Source organism: Dasypus novemcinctus, chromosome 19 (assembly GCF_030445035.2).
Source record: "Dasypus novemcinctus isolate mDasNov1 chromosome 19, mDasNov1.1.hap2, whole genome shotgun sequence".
NCBI lineage: Eukaryota > Metazoa > Chordata > Mammalia > Cingulata > Dasypodidae > Dasypus > Dasypus novemcinctus.
Genome location: NC_080691.1, coordinates 13638687 through 13657935, shown reverse-complemented (window position 1 = coordinate 13657935; position 19249 = coordinate 13638687).

Below are 19249 nucleotides of genomic sequence, written 5' to 3'. Positions count from 1 at the left end.
ACCACTGCTGACTGCAGAAGAAGGATATTAATTAGTGTGAAATGCTGCTGCGCTCACTGCCGTTCTTATGATTTGTTTGTCACTTTTGATTAGACTCAGAAATCTGAGCGTTCCCTCTTTTTCTCCTGGGCCTGCAGCAAATGCTAGTCATGGCCACCAGAGGGCAATGTCTACTCTAGAACCATCCACCAGGCGGTATTTCTCACCTGTAATAAATAACAGGAATTCTCATCGCCTAGTTCCTAGTGTCAAAATGATAAAATTACGATAGATTTTCATCTGAAGTGCCATCTTTTTGAGCAGGCCATCAGAGCTGTACGGGTTGCAAGCACAGTGTGGTGGGCTAGCTGGGACGCTCCATTTCCTAGCTTGTCTGCACCTGAGAAAGGTGCTTCCCTCACAGGTGAAGCCACCAGCCACTGCCTGCCTCAGAAACTGGCCAGGCCCCTGTGCTGCCTCCAGGGCTGACCGGGCCAGTTGGGAGGGACCCTTGAAAGGCAGGTGGCCTTTGTGACTTCAGTGTCGCACTACATCTCACATCCCACAGGGGCGAGCGTGTTCAAATGGCGTCATTTCCTGCTGAGAATTCCAACCTGGGGTCCTAAAGGGTGATGACCATAAAATGTTGAAAGGAAACCAAAGACCTACGTGTTGAGGGGACTAAATCAGTAGAATGGCTGACTCCCCCATGCCAAAGTTCAATTAAAATTTTATGAATGATAAAGTATTTTGTATGCATTATTTAATTTATTAAACTATTTAATGTTAGTTAGATCGATATCTCCTGGCGGGTGGTCATGGGGACAGATGGGGAGCAGCAGTTTCCATTCCTCCTTATAGGTTGTCCCCGTTTTCCTGGCTTGTATCTGCAACAGACCCCTTCCTTCCTTCTTTCCTTCCTTCCTTCCTTCCTTTCTTCCTTCCTTCCCTAGTCGACTGTTAATCTCCTACTTCCCTGAAGCTGTTCTCGTCTAGCATTTATTCACCACTGTGTTAATACATTCTCTGGGCTCTTGGGATGTGGCCACAGCTAACAGAACGTCCCTGCCCTCCATGGACGGGACAGTGGGGGAAGAGCTCTGTGAGGGGATGGCATTGGAGTGGAGAGGGAAAGGGGAGGGAGAGGGCTTCAGGAGGGGACAGCAGGTGCGGGGGCTCTGAGGGGAGAGATGGGCACATCTCTACGGGGAACAGAACAGGTCGGCGTGGACGGAGGGCAGGTGAAGCATCCCTAACTTCCGGGGCTCTGACACGGTTCGGGTCACAGCTGCTTTCTGACATGTAGTAGAGAGTCGTGCATACGTGCATCTCCCCATCACCTCCCCAGTGCTTGCCCATGGTAGCCCCGTGGCAGTGCCTTATTGAATTAAAAAGTGACTAGACAAGGAAAGTGTCTCTACCTGCAAGCAGGACACAGGACACAAACCTCTGAATGGGGACACAGCTGAGTGACTGAATCATGTGACAAATGCAAATGCCTGGGTGTTTAAGTGAAGATGGGTTCTGCGATGGTGCAGTAACAAACAATCCCCAAATTCCTGTGGCTTAAAACAGCAAATATTCACTTCTCACTCAATTTTTGTGCCCTTTGCTGATTGGCAGGGGACTCTGCTCCTGGAGGTCTCTGGGGTTGCCTGGTTGGCGGAGCAGCCCGTTCCAAATACTGGGTTTGGTGAGAGGTAAGTATTCAATAGATGTGATTACTTGGTTGCACACTGAAGTGACCAATCTCCTGGAACGACAGAAGGCACTAAATGTGCTTCTTAGGGCTTTGTGTTGAGAAGCAGGAAAGAATTCAACCTTGGTGAGATATTCAGATAAATATTACTTGGTTAAAATGACTTTGAGCAAGTATTAGGGAGCAGAATATGATAACGAGTGAGGACATTTGCTACTCAAAGTGAGGTCCTCTGACAAGAGCGCCACGTCACCTTGGGGCTTGTTTGAAATGCAGTGTAGTGGCCCCTGGTGCCTGGGTCAGAATCGCCATTTTCCCGATGGCACTAGGTGACTTGCTGCACATAGAAGTCGGAGCAGGGGTTCTGGAGCCAGGTGACTTGGGGTCGGGTCCCATCTCCACCACTCAGTAGCTGGGAGACCCCGGATGAGTTACCTGCCCTTGTGTCTCAATTCCCTCCTCTGTGACTGAGCAATTGGAATATCATCAGGTTGGTGCGAGTATTAAATGGGTTAACGCTGCCCGAGCACTTAGAACGGCTTCCTTTAGGGAAGATGAAATCCCAGAGCAGAGCCCGTCCTGAGGACCAGGGCGAAGCTGATTTTATATGCTGCGAGTCAGCTGTGGAACTTTGGGCATGGAACGTTAACTGCCCCTACATGCCCAAAGCCAGCTGGGACTTCTGCAGTAGCCTTTGAGGAGATCACTGGTCTCGGATGTCCCTTGTGAAATTCAGATGAGCATCTGGAGGTCCTGAAGTTAAGGCATTGGGGAGTTTTGAGTTACACAACAGATGGGTTTCATAAAAATCAATACAGGAAACTTCCTTCGCCCGGGGACCTCTGAGTGCACCCCTCCATTTTTGCGGGCTCACCTAAGGAAGATGAGCAGCCACAGCTTCTCTGTCATTGGTTTGGTTTTGTAGGCTTGAGTGGTTTTCAGAAGGTCCCATGACAGAGTAGATGGGGCCCAGCCCGCAACCGAGTAGTTGAGTCCTAAGATGACAGCGTCGCTGGGTGCTGGCATGACAGAGCAGCTGGGCCCTCTGCTGAGGCTCGCAGTGGAGAAGAGAAGCACCCAGCCCTGCATCTCCTGTTTCCATTCCAGGGGGACCCCCAAGGCAGCCTTTGTAGGTGATGCCGAGAGACCTCAGAGCGGAGACCTGGGAAGGTGGGAGGACAGCGGCGGGTGCTCCGAGGACAGGCACGCGGGCCTGTCGGACTGAGGATGCGCTGCTGTTTTCTCACTTTGAATTGCGTGCTTTGCTGTAATTTGTTCTGATTTCCCCTCTTATATTCTCTCCTCCTTGGAGTGCTATCCAGGCCCAGCCCTGGCTTTGCAGTGGGGGGGCACTATTCTATCCCAAAAGGAAAGAAATGATGTGTGTGTGTGTGTGGGGGGGATGTCATGAGCCTGCAAAGAAGGGCAGGGGGCACATTTGGGGGCTTTTGGGGTTCATATCATCAGACTGAGGGGAGGGAGAGTGAAGCAGGCCCCGCTTCCTAGGTCAGGAATAATGGGATATTTTCTTTCTCACTGGCCATGGGAAGCTAGAAACAATGAAATGAGAAATATTTATTCTCGAGGGAATTTCAGGCTAAAAAACAGAAGGAACTACGCCTTCCATTTTAAGAGCCAGGTCTACCTGCCCGCGTTCCCCAAGATTGGGTCTGCTCTAGCTGGGGGAAGGCAGCCGTGGCTCTTGCAGGGACCCTCGTGTGAAGACTGTCCTGCTTCCCACTGCGGGAAAGAGAAGCCAGGGAGGAAGCCGTGAGGGGTCGCCGCCCCAGCGCCGCGTCTCGGTCCCCGGGGCCCACATTTCCTGGGGTCCCCGAGTGGGGGGAGAAGAAACTGGGTTTGCAGCGGTGCTTCCCGTTTCACTCGGTTTCTTCCCATTCAATCAAGGGTTTTGCTTTGCTTTTCTTTTGAAACCCCCCTGGTTCTCGGGGTCGGGATGGTGGTGGCCAAGGGCACCGAGGCAGGCCTGCGCCCTGGCGCGGCGGCGGGGCTGGGGAGTGCGCCCGGGAAGGGGCGGCTGGCCCTCCCGCGCCCTCGCCTGTCACTCCAGACACCAGAGGGCCAGGTCCTGCCCGGAGGTGGCTCAGAGGGCAGCGTTGGGAAGAACAGAGAGATCCGGGGCCCCAGGCGGGTGCGGGCAGGACACCCCTGCCCTGGCGGATTCTGCGGGCACACTGCGATGGCCTGAGCGCAAACTACCCCCAGGACCAGGAGCTCGTTGCGGAGGGCGAGCCACCCCAGGAAAGGACTTACAGTGCAGAATTAACCTCGCCCCAGCGCCCCAGCGCCCTCCCCGGGGATGCCGATTCCTCTGTCTTCACGCACACAGCCCCGCAGCGACGGGGCCTCCGCGGCCAGCCCCGCCCCTCCCGCAAGCCCCTGCAGTGCACGTCGCTTTGCCCCATGGCAGCACCTCCAGATCTCCCCAAAGGTCCCCTGCTCTCAGGGCAAAGGCAGGCGATGCTGTGCAGGCGAGCGCTGGGGCGCGACCCCCGCCCGGCCCCGCGGTGGCCAGGGGAGGTGGCCAGGGGAGGGACGCTCTCCATCCGGAGGCGCGGGTGTCTGGGCAGAACGCCCGGGGCGCGAGGTCGCCGTCTGTTCCCCGGGTACTGCCGGCCAAGCCGGGAGGGCCTGTGACCCCGCCGCCGCCAGGCGCGCGCTGGGCTCCCGCACCCGGGCTTCGCCTCCCGCCGGGGGAGGGAGGGGGCGGGCCGGGGGGCGGGTCCCGGGGCCGGGGGGCGGGCCCGGGGCGGGGTCGGCCGCGCCGGCGGCGGCAGCTGCGTCTGGAGAAAAGTTGTCGGGGCGGGAGCGCAGCCGCCGCGGCGCGGGGCGGGCAGGGGCGGGCAGGGGCGGGGCGCGGGCGGCGTGGCGGCGCGGGGCCCGCGCGTCTGGCTGCCCGGGTCGGCCCGGGCATGGGGCGGCCGGCGGGGGCCGCGGGCGCGCGGGCGGCGTGAGCGGCCGGGACGAGGATGCGCTCCGAGGGCGCGGCCCCCGGGCCGGCGGCGCCGCTGTGCGGGGCGCTGAGCCTGCTGCTGGGCGCGCTGCTCGGCAGAGGTGAGGCGGGCGCGCGGCAAGTTCCCCGGGGCCGCGGGGCTCGGACGGGGGCGGCGGGGGCGTGCGGGCGGCCTGGGGGCCTCGGCCAGCGCCGGAGCGCCTTTGCGGGGCGCGGGGCGGCCCCTTTCCTGCATGGGCGGGCCCGGCGGGGCGGGGGTCTCCGGATCCCAGCCCGGGACTGCTCGCCGGTGGGGTGCTGGCCCGCGATGAGGAGGAGGCGTGGCTGGGACCCTGCTTGCCCCCCACCCCGAGGTCCAGGGGATCTCCCCCCGCCAGCAGTCAGGCCGGGGAGCTGGGGACCCGGGAGCAGGGGGCCAGGCTCCTTGTACCCCCTCTTCCCAACTCTGGGGTCTCAACCGCAGCCCAGCTCAATCCAGCTGGGGGACTGGGGATCCAGGGAGGGACACCCGGGCTTCTGCGCCCCTTTCCTCCCTCCGTGAGGTGCAGAGAGCCGATCCCGGCCCAGGAGAAGGCTCGCTCGAAGCGCAGCTCACAGGGAGCCCCGGCCTGGCACCAATCCGGGACTCCGGGCACCCCAGATTGGGCCGGTTTGGGATCGCGGGCAGGGGCTCCGCGCGCCTCGCGGTGGGAATCGGGCTTCCTCGCAGCCCCCGGCCTCAGTGTCCCGGTCTCTGTAATGGGAACGACGCCGCTGCCCCCGAGCTTGGAGAGAGTGGGGAGCCAACGCAGGCGCCCAGAGCGCGCCCCAGAGGGAGCCGCTGGGATTTCTTTGATGCCCGATATTGGCCCAGGCGCGCGGCATCCAGCGCCCTTCCCGCGGGCCCCGAGGCTGGAGACGAGACGCAACTGCCGTTTGTCGTTGTGTCCCTTTCTCCCGAGGGCTCCAGGTAGCGGGGGGGGGGGGGGGGGGGGGGGGGGGGGGGAGGGGGGGAAGGGGAGGGTTGTTGGGGCTCCGGCCCCTTCTGGGTGAAGCAGCAAAACCCGCGCAGACCCCTGCCCTCAGCTCCGGCTCCCTTCTGGCGAGGGCTCAGTTTCCCCCAATGTAAAGTGGCCCTGCGAAAAACCCCTTCGCCGCGGTCCTTTGATGATCCAGTGACTTCACGGATAGAAGCAGGTGGAGTCATTGGAAATTGCGCCGCGGAGAGAGTCCCTCCTCAGGTGACACGGGCGTCCTGGAGCGGTTTAATCAGCGGCACCGGAGCTCCTTTTTATTTTTTTATTTTTATTTTATTTTTTTTTGACTTTGTAATAATATTACATTAAAAATATATATGTGAGGTCCCATTCAACCCCACCCCCCCACCCCCCCTTCCCCCACCCCCCAACAACACTCGTTACCATCATCATGACACATCCATTGGATTAGGTAAGTACATCTTTGGGCACCTCTGCACCTCATAGACAATGGTTCACATCATGGCCCATACTCTCCTCCATTCCATCCAGTGGGCCCTGTGAGGATTTACAATGTCCGGTGATTACCTCTGAAGCACCATCCAGGGCAGCTCCATGTCCCAAAGACGCCTCCACCTCTCATCTCTTCCTGCCTTTCCCCATACCCATCGTCCACCATGTCCACTTTTCCCAATCCAGTGCCACCTCTTCTATGTGGACATTGGATTGGTTGTGTCCATTGCACCTCTATGTCAAGAGGAGGCTCAGATTCCACATGGATGCTGGATGCAATCCTCCCATTTTCAGTTGTAATCACTCTAGGCTCCATGGTGTGGTGGTTGTCCTTCTTCAACTCCATCTTAGCTGAGTGTGGTAAGTCCAATAGATCAGATTGTAGGTGCTGGAGTCTGTTGAGGCTCAGGACCTGGCTATCACATTGTCAGTCCAGAGATTCAAATCCCCTAAATATATCTTAAACCCCAACATTAACTGCACCTCCAGCACATTAGCATGAAAGTCTTATGAAGGGAGATCCCATCTGAGTCCAGATTCATCACACATAAACACCATTTCCAAAGAGGGGCCATCTGCCCTGGTAGTTAACCTCATCGGCCATGACCATAACTCCCATGGGTCTCTTTAGCCCTCAAAGGAACCAATATCTGGGGGTTGTATCTGCTTTATCTGTCTCTCTGACTCTGCTCAGTTGTGCATGAGGGCAATCCTTCTGCCAGCCTCCAGACTCTTTTTTAGAAACTCGTAGCCATATAAACTCATTTCTCCTTTCCATTTCCCCCTTACTTTAGGTCAAACAGCATTTTAAAGTCATGGTATTTTATGTAGACATGGATATTCTGCTGATCCGCATTGAACCTTCCGTATAACGTCATTTTCCAGTTGCATCATCAGTTGGTAGTTGATAGTGGTCCCTCGTTGCCAGGGAGGCTCATCCCCGGGTGTCATGTCCCACGCTGGGGGGAAGGCATTGCATTTACATGCTGAGTTTGGCTTCGAGACTGGCCACATTTGAGTAACATGAAGGCTGACAGGAGGAAATTCCCAGGCACAATGTTGCTCTAGGCCTTGTTCTTATTTTAGGTTTATCAGCTCACAAGCATAGTCATTAGCATCAGGGGCTCACTGTTGAACCCTCACTCCCTCCCGGTCCCCGCCACTGTACCTGGGAGACTGTCGCTGCTCCCCTAGAGATCACGACAGAGCACCACTGGCCAGTAACCCAGTACCCCCCCTACTGTGGTTTTTAATTGTTGCCACTATGAGTATATCCAAACATTACCATGCACCCTGGACATATGTTCTGTACAGCTCCCTGTCAGCCATATATCACCTGTCATTGGTACTTGGCTTAATGAAAGCTCCGGGTCGTTTCTTTCCCTACCTAGAGGATTTTACTTTTGACGTAGGGTAGCGGCTCTTCCACATTTCCGTGGGGAAGGGGCCGGGGGCGGCGGTCTGATGGCAGAACTGGGCTGGGGCTATTTGGACGCTGCCGCGTGCACAGAAAGGGGGTGGTGCAGTGGGGTGCCGGCACAGGGCACCCCAGCGCGACCCTGCCCACTGGTTTCGTGCACCCTCGATTTGGTGCGGTTTTCTCTCCTTGCTTCTGCTTCACAATTTTCACCACCTGAGTCGGGGGCTATCGGAGCTGCCCTCATTCTCTGTGAAATATTTTTCAGTTTTTCTCTTGATTAAAAGCATCAGCTCCTTCCCCTTCTGAGTCCTCCTCCTCAAAACAAAAACAAAAACAAAAAATCATCTGCTACATAAGGTTTCTTACAGAGGGAAAAGTTTTCGGACCTTTGTTCAAATTTCTCCTGCCTTAAAAAAAAAAAAAAGGAAGAAATGCCATTTCTGATTCTTCTTGGGCAAGGATTTAAGTGCTGATATTTGGAGCCCTTGCAACGGCTGATCAATTTTTAATACCAATTGAGGGTATATTTAGGCTGCGGATTTAGAGACTTTGCAATTGGTCAGGGCTTAGAATACTTAATTGTTCTTAGCAGGTTCCACGAATAGGACAGGAGGTAGAAGGAAGGGAGTTACTCCTACACTGTAAGAGTTGAGTGACTCAGAGAGGGCAGAGCCTCCTGGAGTTAGAGCTGATGGACCACCCTGGCGAGGCAGGCATGGGGTGGCCGATGCACCCTCAGAAGTTTCCAGATGGTTGCCATTTGCATATGGCACCCCTGGGGCGCTAGGCAAGCCCACACCCCCTTTTCTGAAATCTTTGGGGCCGGAGGTGTTTCAAGATTCAGAATTATCGAAATTTTGGAGATGCAAGAAATAGAAAGAGAAACACAGAGAAGGAGAAAGAGACAAAGAAAAGAAAAGAAAGAAAAGCAATGTAGGGCCATATCCACTTATGGATGACACCGCAAACTAGGTCTGGAGTTCACCCCATAATCGCATACATCGAGTTTACCCCGTGATTGCAAACATTGGTGACTGTATATGAAGCATGGGTATTTATGTAAAGGGGGAGAGATGGTTAAGATGCAACATAGCCTCAGGTCACTTTAGGTCAGCATTAGCCACAAATGAATTTGGGGGAGCAGGAATCTGGAATGTCAGAGTTTGGGAAATTCTGAGGTTTTGGTAAGAGATTTGGGGCCTGGCAAGTCTGATGAGTGGGTTGTTGGGGTGGACAGGCCTGGCTCGGCTCTCCCACGATCGGACTGGCGATCGCCACACCACTGAGGGCCACGCACTCAGCACACGCGCGCCCTGGCGCACGGAAAGCACACCTCGGTTTTCTCCATCCTTCCCTTCCTGTCCCTCCAGTCGGAGCTCCCTGCTGGGTTTCAGCTTCTTGGGAGCTGTTAAGCCGCAGCTGTCCTGGTCCTCTCTGCAGTGAACCCTCTCAACTATCACTTGCAAACAATCATTGCATCTTTTGGCCGCACAATGCTAAAAAAACAATAGATGGGCCCCGGTATTTAACAGGTGGGAGATTTCACATTTAGAAATCAGGATTCCCAGCTTCTCTGAACAATGTGTGCATGCTGCTGACCTTGGGCACACATTCCTACCTGGCTACAAGGGGCGTAGGTGAGAGGGGCGTCCCCCTCTGGGTGGGACGTTTATCCAGACCTCCCCGCCCACCCAGCCCCCCTTACCTGCCAGGTCCTTTCCTCAGGCATTTGAGTTTTTGCTTCCAGTTCTTCAGCTCCCTGCTCATTGTTCACTGAATCACAGGTGAGTCCAGAATCAGGCAGATGCGTCAGCTCCATGAGCAGGGATCACCTCCTCAAGCAGAGGTCAAGGTCAACAAAAATGAAATTTCAGTATATTAATTGGCAGTGAAAGAGGGTATTGCTGAGTTAATGGAAGAAATGGAAGGCCTGATTTATAGAACATTTTTACAGCCATCTACTTTTTTTCAAATTTGGGTTTAGTAAATTATAACTCACATGGAATAATATCCACTCTTTTGAGTTTTGACAAAAGCATAGACATGGAAATGCCAGCACAAAGTAAAAACCATCTCCGTCGCCCCCCAAAATTCCTCTGGGCCTCTTGGCAGCCACCTCCTCCCCTCAGCCCAAGCCCCTATACCCACTGACTGTCCTCTGGCCCGACACCTTTGCCTGTTTGATAGTGCTATATAAATAGAGTCATGCGGTGTGCAGCTTTTCAGTATGCTCTCTTTCACTTAGCATAATGCATTTGACAGTTGTCTGTATAGCAGTCATGTGTTTCTTTTTATTGTGGAATAATACTGTATTCAGTGGATGCATCCCTGTGTGTATTCATTTAAGGGCTGAGGGACATTCAGATTACTTCCAGTTTTTGGCAATTATGAAGAAAGTTTAAATATTCACTGACTGGTTTTCAGGTGAACACTTTGTTCATTTCTCTTTGGTAAATAAATATCTACCACTGGGACTAGTGGGTGGTATATTATGTGTAACACTGTGCACGCTTTTCAAACACAGTTGTAATTTTTGCATTTCCACCAGTAACATGTAAGAATTCCAATTGTTTCTGCATTTTTGTCAGTACTTGATATTATCCATTTTGTTTTGTTTGCTTTTGTTTCACCATTCTAATAGTTTTGTACTGATATTTCAATGAAGTTTTAACTGGCACTTGAACATTCTTTGATAGGCTTACTTGCCATTCTTATATTTTCTTTGAAGCGTCTTTTTCAAACTTTTTACCCATTTTTTTCATTTATTTCCACATTATTGATCTTTAAGAGTGCTTTGTCTATTCAGAACACAAGTCCTTTATCAGATATGTATTTTGCAGGTATTTTCTACCAGTATGAGTCAATAGAAAAACAGGCTTTTAATTTTAATAAGGTTTAATTATTTTTCTTCTCTTAGGGATCATGCTTTTAGTGTCACATTTTAAAAATATTTGCCTAACCCAAGGTCAGAAGATTCTCTAAGTGTGTGTTGTGTTGTTCACGTCTCCTATATCCCTACTGATTTTCTATCTATTTGTTCTATCAATTACTGAGAGGAGTGTTGAAGTCTCCATCCAAACTGTGGGCTTGTCTGTTCTTTCATTTCAATTCTGTCAGATTTTATTTCATGTATTTTGAAGTGTGTTTTTAGTTGCACATACATTTAGAATTTTTGGCTCTGTGTTAAATCAATCCCTTTATCATTATGTCATGTCCCTCTTTATTCCTGGAAATATTCCTTCTTCTGAAGTCTAATTCATCTGGTATTAATATAGCCAGCTCAGCTTTCTTTTGATTAGTCTTTTCATAGTAACATATTTTTTCATCCTTTTACTTCCAACCTCTCTGACTTTATATTTAATGTGGGTTATTTGTAGATACCGTTTAGTTACATCTTATTTATCTAATCTGACAATCTCTATCTTTTAATTGTATTTTAGACCATTTATTTTTAATGTGATTATTGATCTGTTTGGATTAATCTACTCTCTTTCTCATTGTTTTCTTTATATTTTAGCTGTTCTTTTTCTGCCTGCTTTTGGAGTATATTTTTATGATTCTGTTTTATCTCCACTATTGGCCCATTATTTACATCTCTTTTTAAATTTAATTTTAGGGAAATGGACTAGGCCCAGTGGTTAGGGCATCCGCCTACCACATGGGAGGTCCGCGGTTCAAACCCCAGGCCTCCTTGACCCATGTGGAGCTGGCCCATGTGCAGTGCTGATACACGCAAGGAGTGCCCTGCCATGCAGGGGTTTCCCCCGCGTAGGGGAGACCAATGCGCAGGGAGTGCACCCCGTAAGGAGAGCCGCCCAGCGTGAAAGAAAGTGCAGCCTGCCCAGGAGTGGCGCCGCACACACGGAGAGCTGACACAGTAAGATGACGCAACTAAAAAAAGAAACAGATTCCTGTGCTGCTGGCAACAGAAGCAGACAAAAAAAAAAAAAAGAACACGCAGCAAATGAACACAGAGAACAGACAATGGGGGGAGGGGGAGGGGGAGAGAAATAAAGAAAAAAATAAATCTTAAAAAAAGTTACAATTTAAAAAATAAATAAATTTTAGTTATTGCCCTAGGTTTTACAATATACATCTTAAATTAATCTAAGCCTACTTTCAAATTATGCTATCCTGATTCATGTTGTGTAAGAATCCTGAAAGAGTGTATTCCCAATTCCCTTTCCCTGTCTTTTACACAGTAACCTATGTATATCCATTTTATATGCATGCACTCTTACATCTTCAGTATGGCAAAGAGAAATGAGTTGCAGATTATCTGTGTATATTTTAATGAAGGATAAAAATTATGTTTAAGTACATTGCCTATGTTTCTATGTGAGTAAGTACTTAAAATATTCTTGAAACTGTTTTCTCTGTAGAACCTTATTCTCCCCAACTTCTGTGCTGAACTGTCCTGTTTGTGTGCCCTTGGTATTTAGAAATTGTTGCCTTCCAGGGGAAGGCAATTTTAAGCCAAAGGTAAACTACAACTCAGCCAGAGTTTTGAAATAGTAAAATTTCCAAGACAGTGCCTTCAAGTCATTCTCCCAGAGTGACTGATTTCTTGCCTTCTGCAGTGTGTACATATTATTTTTTTCCTGATTAAGGATGCTTCTAATGGCATATTAGGAGTGTGGCCATCGGGAACCCACTTAGGTTCACACTCGAAGGTGATTGGGATCCTAAAGCAGCCCAAAACTTGAAGGAGATTATGATGTCTCTCTCTCAAATGTTTTTCTTTCTTCCCCAACACTCTCATGTCAGCAACATGGGGAAATTACGCTTCTGGATTAATTAGGCAGGCTTGGTATCCAGAAACGGGGGCTGAAGTTTGAGCTTTTATTCTGCCACTTCTTGACTGAATTCTCTGGAAGCCTTTATGTTCACACAACCTAAGCAATGAGGGATTGGGAGCTCATGGTGCTGAAGGAAAGCTGAAGGTTTCCTAAGAGCAGGAAGTTGCCAGATCCATGGTTCCTGAGCTTATAATTAATGTCTGACTACTTCAGGATGCCACTGTTGGGATAAAGGAGTCTCTACCATTTTATTTGCTTTTGTCTCTGTGCTTGTGTTTTAGATTCCATGGAGAAAAAAGCCCATGACTTTGACCAAACGTTAGAATCACATGGAAAACTTAAAAACTTCCAATCCCCATGCCCTACTCTGGACCAATTGAATCAGGATCTTTGACAGTGGATAGTGCTGGTTTGGGGGTGGGCATGGCGATAGCTGATCATTTTGCTTTTAATAGCCCTTCCAATGATTCTTAAGAGCAGCCAGGAGTGGGTCCAGGTTGCTAGGTTCACCTTTGTCTAGTAGAGGGTGAGGCACATCTGATCGACAGTTCACCATTTTGTACTCAGTGGGACATGGTGCCCCTCTGAGAGCAAAGTAGAAGATCTCTTACCAAAAGATGGGAATACTGGATACAAAATCAGCTCACATCCGTCCCACCAGCTCTGGGACCTGACACATGTGGTGAAAACTAGAGTAAATGACAGCTCTCCTGAGCCTCGGCTTTTGTTCTGTCAAGTGGGGTAACAATACCTACTGTTGGGATTGGAATCTCCTGCCCCACAAAAGGCAGGTTCAGGTCCCCACCCTGGTCCTGCATGTGTGTGAGACCCCGATTTTAAACAGGATCTTCGGAGATGTTATTAGCTAAGGGGTAGCACAGACTGAATGAGGGTGGGCGTGAGTCCACTGTGGCTGAAGGAGAAGCCACAGGGGTGGCCAGACGGTGGGAGTCGCCCCAGTTCTGCAGAGGAGGAGAGGCTGCCACATGCGTTTTCATGTGACAGCAAAGCCGAGGACACAGGATCTCCCGCAGCCAGTCGCAGAACGCCACCGTCTCCAGGGAGGAAGCGTTGTCCTGCTGGCACCCCAACTTCAGGCTTTTCCTTCCCTCAGAATGGCGCGTCAATAAACTCTTGTTGTTAAGCCAGTTCATTGCGTGGCATTTGTCTTAGCAGCCGGGAAACCGATACGCCTAATAGGCAGGATTGTTGGGAAAATGCAATGAGCAATGGCCTTAAGATACTTTGCACGTTCTCTGGATTCCTAGAGCTGCCGTAACAGATGACCACGTACTGGGTGCCTGAAAACCACAGACAGTTACTGTCCCACAGGCCCGGAGGCTGGAAATCCAAAACCAAGGTGTCGGCAGGACCACGCTCCCTCCAGAGGCTCCCGGGAGGCGCCTCCGTGGCCTCCTCCAGCGTCTGGTGGCGCCAGCCGCTCCTTGGCCTGCAGCAGCTCCCCTTCCAGTCCCGGGCCCTTCTCCATGTGGCCTCTTGTAACAGAGCACGCGTCATTGGATTCAGTTCTTGCCCTAGTCCAGGGCGACCTCATTTTGAGGTCCTTAACTGCAAAGACCTTTTTTTTTAAATGGGTTTATTTTATTTATTTCTCTCCCCTTCCTCCCTGTTGTCTGCTCTCTGTGTCCATTCACTGTGTGCTCTTCTGCATCCCCTGGCATTATCAGGTGGCACCAGGAAATTGCATTATCTTGCTGCATCTGCTTTCCATGTGTGCAGCACCACTCCTGGGTGGGCTGCGCTTTTTTTCACATGGGGCGGCTCTCCTTGCGGGCGTGCTCCTTGCTAATGGGGCACCCCTACACGGGGGCATCCCCATGTGGCACGGCACTCCCTGCGCACAGCAGCACTGCCCGTGTACCAGCCCACCACACAGGTCAGGAGGCCCTGGGGGTTGAACCCTGGACCCTCCACATGGCAGGCGGATGCTCTATCTATCAGCTGAGCCATGTCCTCTTCCCTCCAAAGACCCTTTATCCAAATAAGGTCACATTGATAGATTCCAGGTAGAAAAATTACAAAATTTGGGGGGTGGGGTTAGGCTCTAGTCGGTCCTCTCCATGCACTAGGTCTTGGCGTATAGCACACGTGCAGTTAAACATAGCTATTACTCTCTGTGCGAGTAAAGCTGTGGGTCAGAACCACACAATGCAGTCCAATAGAAACCATGCATGGACTTTAAAAATAACTGAGAATAATATATATTTTTAAAACTTTACAAACAGTGCATTTCACAGCCTCAGGGAATAGGAAAAACTGGTCAGGTGTGAGATGCCTGTTTATTATGGACCTAAATGGAGATGCAGGGGTTGATATTCTGAGCCATCTTTTGACGTGCTTCCTGCTCAACTGCAGCGTAGACCGATTCCGCCTGCTTTAGTGTAAGAACGCCCCGTGCCTGTCGTTGGCACTCCTTCCCCGCTCGGGGCCCGGGGTCATCACAGCCTTCCAGCCAAGCTCCCAGGTCTCCTCCAGCCTGATTTTTTCCTGCCCGTTTCTGCACCGGACTCTGTCCCTCTTGCTCAGCCAGTCCCACTGGCCCCTTAATTATCGTATTTGCTTTCCACGTGTTCCCCAGCGTCTCTGTGGATGCGGGGTGCTGTGGAAATGTGGACATAACACTTTGGCTCATTGTCGTCGATTAGCAACTCTTTGGGGTAATAAGGGATTCTTATATTCTCAAAATAAACAAAGAAGCTTTGACAGCCCCCCCCCCCCCAATGACACCCTAGTTCTGGCCATATCGTTGAGTCACAGCTTAGTGATGATTTTAAGCCCAAACAAGAAACTCATTACCACTGAGTGTTGTTTATAGTGGACATTGGAAACAACGAGGTCGTGTCGGAGGTCCCCCGACAAGTTTCCCCACCGGCTTTGAAGATGCGCCCGATGCTCAGTGGATTAGCCTTGCGCCTTTGGTTGAAAATGCCAGAACTCCAGCTGAGGCCAAGCACCTGTAAGCTACGTAAGGTCCCGAGAAGTCCGCACAGCCTTCAGGCAGCGCCCGGCCCAGGGGCAGCTTCTCTCTCTTGGCTCCACTGCCCTCGGGTTGGCTTCACTCTCCGGTGGTTGTCACACCTAAAATAAGCCCCAGGTACGGGACACCCAGCAGAAGGAAAGCGGCTTCTGAAGAGGACTGGGGAAGCTGTCACGGCCGACTCCGGGGCCACCGTGGGTCCTCGGCCTGCCCCGACCTGCCGCCGTGCCCGACGGCGGGGACCACACGAGGCCCTGGAGCTGGCCGTGAGGCCTCTCCACCAGGTCATTTGCATGGAGGGTGGGAGGAAGGGCGCCCCAAAGCCACGGCAGCCTCTGAGGAGAAGGGCAGCGGCTGCCGGGCGCACGAGCTCCATCCAGCAGGTGCGCGGTGGCGGGCTGCTCACGGGCGCGTCGGGGGCCAGCGACACAGGGCGCATCCAGCGCCACCTCCTCAGCTTCCCGATGCATCTCCAGTTCCGGGGCCCTTTCCTGTTTTGGTTTGCTTTGGCGTTCATTCATTCACTCAACAACCATCCCTCTTGCAGACCAAGAAACTTGACCTTCTCCCCGAGTACCCTCCCCAGGACTTGAATGGGATTTGGGTTGAATTCCTGGAGCCTATGAAAGTCGAATCCTCCACCCCTTGAGACAACCCTAAAAGCCTTCCCTCGCTCCCGTCCTCATTTACGGAAGAAAATCCCAAGGGAATCTCCGTGTGGGAGGCATTTGTTCTACCCCCACTCACTGGTTCATCCCGCTCCCCAAGGAGAAACATGCCCTTTTCTCCTATTTATTTAAATCTCCTTGGTCCGTGTGCATCCCCCGGTCACCATTGTCTTTCCTTGTTTTCCTTGTTTAAACAGTAAGTGATGTATTGACTCAGAGAACAGCTTTGCTCAATTGTTTCAGACACATTTTCATCTCCCTCCCCACGCCCCGTTAACAAAACGCCCTTCCTCACTGGCACCTGCCACGCGCTGCTGCTGGTCATGGACTCCCTGGCCACACCTGGCCCTTGGACCCGACGCCCCTCCACGCCCGGTGATGCCACAGCTCTGCCTGCCGTCAGCGCCTTGGCTGGGAGAGCGCCCGCTAGTTCGGGAAGGCCTGCGCCCCACGCGCGTACCTGCTGCTCGCCCATCCCAAGCGCCTGCCGTGACTTTGGAGATTCAGTCTTGGGCAAAGGGGATTTTATTTTCTCTCTCAACTGTCTTAACCTCCTGTTCCACCAGCACACACATTGCGAAGGCTTTGGTGCAGTCACTTTCCTATTAAATTATTGCTAATCCTCTTTATTTGGTTCAGAGAGCCCAAGGGGACGATGACAAATTCCATCATCTTCAGCAAACCCCAGCCGCATCGTGGTTGGAGAACCCCCCACGCAGGTTTTTCTGACTCTGCATTTGGGTCATGTCAGCCCCGAGGCTCCCATCAAGCTCAGAGCTAAAATCACAGTCTTTTCAGTGATCTACAAGGTGCCACCTCGTCTGTGACCCCCTACCACCCTCCTGAAACATCTCCAACCCCCAGCTCCCCCCCCCCCGTGCCCACTTGGCTCCAGGCCTAATGGTGTCCACTCTGGACCTCACCACCCAGTCAGCTTCCTGCCCCGGGACCTTTGCACTTGTCCACTGTGGCGTGTCTTCCAGGTCTCCTCCTTCAGGTCTCTGGTCAGATGGCACCTTCTCTCAGAAGTCTTCTTGTCAGCCCTGTCTGTTCTCCAATCCAGCACTTCCTATTGACTCTCCCTATGATGTTTTCCTTTGCACTTTTTTTTAAAGATTTATTTATTTCTCTCCCCTTCCCCCCTCACCCCGGTTGTCTGTTCTCTGTGTCTGTTTGCTGCGTCGTCTTTGTCCGCTTCTGTTGTCAGCGGCACGGGAATCTGTGTTTCTTTTTGTTGCATCATCTTGTTGTGTCAGCTCTCTGTGTGTGCAGTGCCATTCCTGGGCAGGCTGAACATTTTTTCGTGCTGGGCAGCTCTCCTTACGGGGCACACTCCTTGCGCAGGGGGCTCCCCTGTGCGGGGGACACCCTGCATGGCAGGGCACTCTGTGCACACATCAGCACTGCACATGGGCCAGCTCCACATGGGTCTAGGAGGCCCTGGGTTTGAACCGCAGACCTCCCATGTGGTAGACGGACGCCCTAACCACTGGGCCAAGTCTGCCACCCCGTCACTCCAGATTAAGGACCACTGCTGTAGTCAGGTTGAAATGGCTTTGGGGTTTTATGAGTACAGAAGCAGCTCAGTACCTACTTCCAGGTAGGGTCACATCACCTGTGGGTTTTTTTGTTTTTGTTTTTTTAACCTGGCTTATGAATACTTTGCAATACCATGAACGAAAAAAATGAAAACCCTGTCCGCTGTCAATCCGGTAAAACTCTGGAGGAGGGTGGCGTGCAGTGTTCACCCCCCAGGAAGCTCTATTAGAAGAGGGTGGCTGGACGCTCTGCAGAGCTCGGAGACAGGAACCGTACCCAGATGCCCTCTGACGTGCCCTCCAACCCCAGCACCTGGACACACCTGCCGAGGCTCCCCAGCCAGCCTTGTTGCAGCGGCTACGCCGTCTTAGGCCATGGGCATTTTATATCATATTCCTATTCTGGAATCCTTATTTCCCTCAAGGCCATTTATGCTATTCTTTCAAAAATGTTTTCTATTTTTTTTTTTACAGATTGTGGAATTTCTTGTTCTTTTGCTTCCACGTTGATTTTCCATTCTCTTTTTTTTTTTTCACAACTGCTGCTTGCGCTTCGTAGACTCCTTGATGTTTTATGACTGTTTTGAAAATGCCCATTGCTTTTCTTCCCCTCTCTGTGCACAGTCTGTGAGAAAGTTTTCATTTCCAGAAATGCTTTCAGATCACGTACAGATGGGTTTCTAAACACAGGTAAATGGAACCATTATTCTTCTCTCTGGTACATTGGCAACTTTGACCTGAAGTTATTTCCTAGGCAATTTCCCTTTCTTCCACATCAATAATTTTTTTTGAGTTTGGTTTGGATAATAAAGTATGTTGCCTATAAAGGATTGCATAAATTCAGCTGTTTTAATTGAAGCTTTGTTCTCTTTTCTGGAACGTGACCCGATATTTTCTAAATGTCAGAGGACAAAAATAAGCCTTCTCCCAAACTTCTCAAGCTACATACAAAAAAGCTACGAATGACAGTTCTCATTAACAATGTATTAATGGTTAAAAACGCCCCCATTGAAGTGTTAGCACAAGAATCTTCACAAGCAAACTTGTATTCATCTGAAACGCCCATGCGTGCCTCCTCAGGAGCGCAGTTGGCAGTGGTTGTCTTGTGATCACTCTACCAGCAACTAGGGATGGCATGGCAACCATCCAGTTAACTCTAAACGCAGATGGAAACAATTACGCTCACTTGTCATCCATCAGTAAGAATTTTTGCGTTCCAAAGTTTCCTTATTAAATCTGTTTGATACTCATATTTCTACAAGTGATGTTTAAAGAATTGCATGTGCTTCTGAGTTTAAGCAGAATGCATGCATATGTTAGTAAAGCTACATATGTGGCCATAAATGACTGCATATTGCTTTCCTACAACCTTGATGACTGCCCAGTTGGTGTCCCGGTATCGTGATTGCCAATTGTGTTGACCATAAAACAGGAGATAAAAAAATACCGATTGTCCAATAATTTAAAGAGGAAAAGAAAGGCAGAATGAGGCTGCTTTTTAAAATATTGCCACTAAACATTGAAGTGTATAAAAGAAGAGCAAGCTGAAATCAAAATGGATATCTGATACATTAAATTCCACTGAACAAAAACAAACCAAAGAATAGCCTGAAATGTTTCCTCTTTGCCAAAGGCTGGAAGAAGCCGTTGTTGGTAGCTGATAAACCACGGAAGTGCTGGTCTGAAGTTCCTGGGAAGCTGTGCGGTG